This window comes from Oxyura jamaicensis, chromosome 5, assembly GCF_011077185.1.
Source record: "Oxyura jamaicensis isolate SHBP4307 breed ruddy duck chromosome 5, BPBGC_Ojam_1.0, whole genome shotgun sequence".
Lineage (NCBI taxonomy): Eukaryota > Metazoa > Chordata > Aves > Anseriformes > Anatidae > Oxyura > Oxyura jamaicensis.
Window position 1 is genome coordinate 3,427,741 of NC_048897.1, and position 3,245 is coordinate 3,430,985.

The window sequence follows — 3,245 nt, forward strand, 5'->3', positions numbered from 1 at the left end:
CGTTAGAGAATGACTGCTTGCTGTAAATTTCAATGACTTGTTTTCTAGCTATTCACAATTCTACTCTCCTTTTTTTCTAGTCCACTTTCTCTTCCTTACTAGAAAAGCCAGACATCTCTATTTAAGATATAAACTATTCTTCTCCTGAGAATGGGAGGTAAGTTAGTTTGTTCTTCTGTTCTGCTTTTGTGGATTGAAATGAGGCTTCACTAAGGAAAACCTGTGTTTTGTGAGGGGCTGAGGAATCACACTGCTGTAGCCTGAGCAGGAACAGAACTGCTCACTTCCAGAGTGTGGAACAATAGTTTTGCTCACGTGAGAAAGGTCAGAAACATCTGAGAACTGCAGAGGAATTTCACCAGGGGCTGAAGATGACAGAAATAAAATAATTATTATAAATGTCCCTTGGGGGGATCTTGGTACCGCCATTAACTACTACTGTGTTCATCAGCAGCTGCAGATCACACTAGGAGCAATGGGGATCGTTCTGTTGTGCAACCTACATATTCCTGAGTTTGACATGAGGCTTAACTCTTTGCAGCAGCTATCCTGAGACCTTCTAGTGTACTTAGTGCTGCTTCCTGGAGCCCTGGGACTTTCTGTCAGGTCTGGGACCTGAGGCCAGGCAGGTCTCCCAGCCATGTAGCTTGATGTCCACATGTGTTAGTATTAATTTTTTTCTTTCACTTAACAAGCACTTAGGTGGCTCAGGCACGAGACAAGTTTACCATGGCTTAATGGTACCAGCTGAACTGTGGTGTCTGAGTATTTCCTGAAGAAGTCATCTTAATGCCCTTAGGTGTTGATATTTATTTTTACTGGGGACCAATGTTTCAGAACTATGCTTGAAGGCACAAAAAAAGATCTGAAGGAACACTAATCTTTGTCCTGAAGCAGAAGAAAAACCGTAAATACGGAACTAGAGATAGATGAATATTGAACCACTGAGGAATGACCAGTATAAATGGCAGCATGGCTGGCACAGAAGAAGGATGTTAGCTGTAGTAGCACTGCTAGTCCTAGTCTCGACAGGAGAAGCTAAAATCTTATCTTAATACCTCTCATAAGGTCTGTGCACAATTTAAGACAATTTGTGGTTAAGTAGAAGTGAGATGTTCCCTAGGTCTTGTTCTGTTCATTTGTACAAGGGCAATGACATCTGCTATCACTGTGTTACCCTCAGAAAAAGAGGCAAGTGGCATGGCTTTTCAGAACGACCAAGCAGCCGTACCTTCCGATCAATGAAAATGATGCCAGGAAAGAATTTGAACATCTACATGTAATAAACTGTCAAAAACATCAGGAAACCATGCATTTTCCATGAGGTTCTTACTACTTCTATTTCTGATCCTGGTCTTGAAACATAAAGACAAAACCAGGCCAACTTCCAGCCTTTTTCACTGGTGCCTTGATGCTCTGGGACTGTGCCAAGCTCCAGAAGCTCAGAGGCAGGCAGAAATGTAATGCTGAGTATATGCCAGAGGCTTCAGGCACTATTAGATTAGTTTGAGCACTAGGAAAGGGGAAAAGTTCTGTCAAAGTGAAACGGAGCATCCTTTTCCCTGGGATATGTCATATCCTGACAGTCCCTCAATTAATGGTATGTTCCCATCAGGGAGCCACCACAGGAATGTGGCTCCTGGAAAGACTCAGATACCAGTTTCTAGCTGTTGGGAGCTGAGAAGGTGCTCTTGTCTGGACAGACTGGTATGAAGTGGAGACTGTCTCCTAATGAAGAGGTTTAAGAGTTTTCTAATGAAAGTATTCCTGTAAGGAGAAGTGTCCTGTGGTTATTCACAACTAGGAAATATTTTATGGCTCGTGAACTTCTTGGGAATGACACGTTTTTCAGGTGGTCTGACTGTCAGATGCCTGATTTTGATGGATGATGCTAAGCATGGACATAATCACCATCTTGGTCTCAGAACCAGCCTGTAAGATATGTTAAGATTTTCCAAATGTTTCTCCAACAATAAAAGGAAATGTAAAGTTAATCAAATTGTCATGAGAGATCAGAGCCCAGCAAGGAGGGACTAAGACTGACATTTGAAGTAGAAGCACTAATAAAACAGACGGCTGCTCGCTGATCCTGTCCGTGCTTGTGTTTAATTTAAACAAGTTAACGATGAATGGAGTTTGCAGAGGAGGGGCAGGGGTGCTGTCGAAATCGATGTATGTACCAGCCATTTAAAGAAAGCAGAGAAGTGGTAAATCTCTAGCTGCATGCGAATATCGTGCCTCAGCAGAGAGGCTCTGTGAGCATCTCTGTTGGCATGTTTGGAGCAGGAGGCCATCCTGCGGCTCCTTGCTGCCCAGATAGAAGCTGGATAAAGTAAATCCCTGGTGCTTGAAATCTTTAGATTGATGCGCTACATTGTGCTCAGCAAAATTAATTCCAGTACCTCAACACCATCGAGACAGATTTCACAAGCAAAGTAAGGTGAGCTCATCTCATTTCCTAGCTTTCTAATGACTGTTCTGCACATGCTACACGTGGCTTGAGCTGCCATTTCTCTCTGAAGATGTCCTCCTCTGTAAATCTGCTGGATACAAGGAGCCTGGGATGCTATTTGGAGAAGACAGCTGGCACCCGTTGAACCACAAGACGAATGTCATTGCCCTGCCTGCTGTGAGTGGTGGATGCTCAGCACCTTGTCAGGTGTTGCTCACACTGAGCTGGATTTGTGTGTGCCATGGTGCTTTTTCCACCCAGCAGTACTGCCATGGTGCTGGAAGGAAGCAGATCTGTGTGTGGTGAAGCTGTGACCCAAAGCTCTGCTCTCTTTGGGATACCAATCCCCACTCAACGCTTCAGCTCTCGGCTCTGTTATCCCAGGAACTCCTTTGTCTGCAGAGGGGACATCCTATCCCGAAATCCAGGCTTTCATTTCCTACAGATCCCCTTCAACCACCATCAGGTGCCAATGAATTTCAATCAGTGCTGCCCTCCAGGCACCGGTCCAACAGAGAAGCTGCTCTGTTATCCATTACTCATCCCCCGAGCCGGCCTAGGCCGCGCTGTGCTCCGGCTAACCACAGTCAGGAGGCAGAAGCTCTCCTCCCGCTCCCTGGTGCCTTTCATTAGGTCCCACCTCGTGAGTGCTGGCTGTGCCGCGGGGCAGCGGGGGGTCAGGCCGGGTGGCCGGGGGTTCAGCCCGAGCCCATGGCCAAACAGATGAAGCGGCTCAGCCCCGCTGTGCCCCGCAGCGCTCGGATCCCTGGCCGCAAAACCTCCCTCCGCGGCC

At 46.4% G+C, this 3,245-nt stretch overlaps 1 long non-coding RNA gene across 1 annotated transcript; it reads left to right on the plus strand.

Moving 5' to 3' along the window:
- The first annotated feature begins 205 nt into the window (after positions 1-205).
- Positions 206-2,427, plus strand: LOC118168667. The gene is made up of 2 exons (XR_004751727.1): positions 206-1,016; positions 1,124-2,427. It is a non-coding gene; the product is annotated as an uncharacterized LOC118168667 (long non-coding RNA).
- Positions 2,428-3,245: the final 818 nt, after the last annotated feature.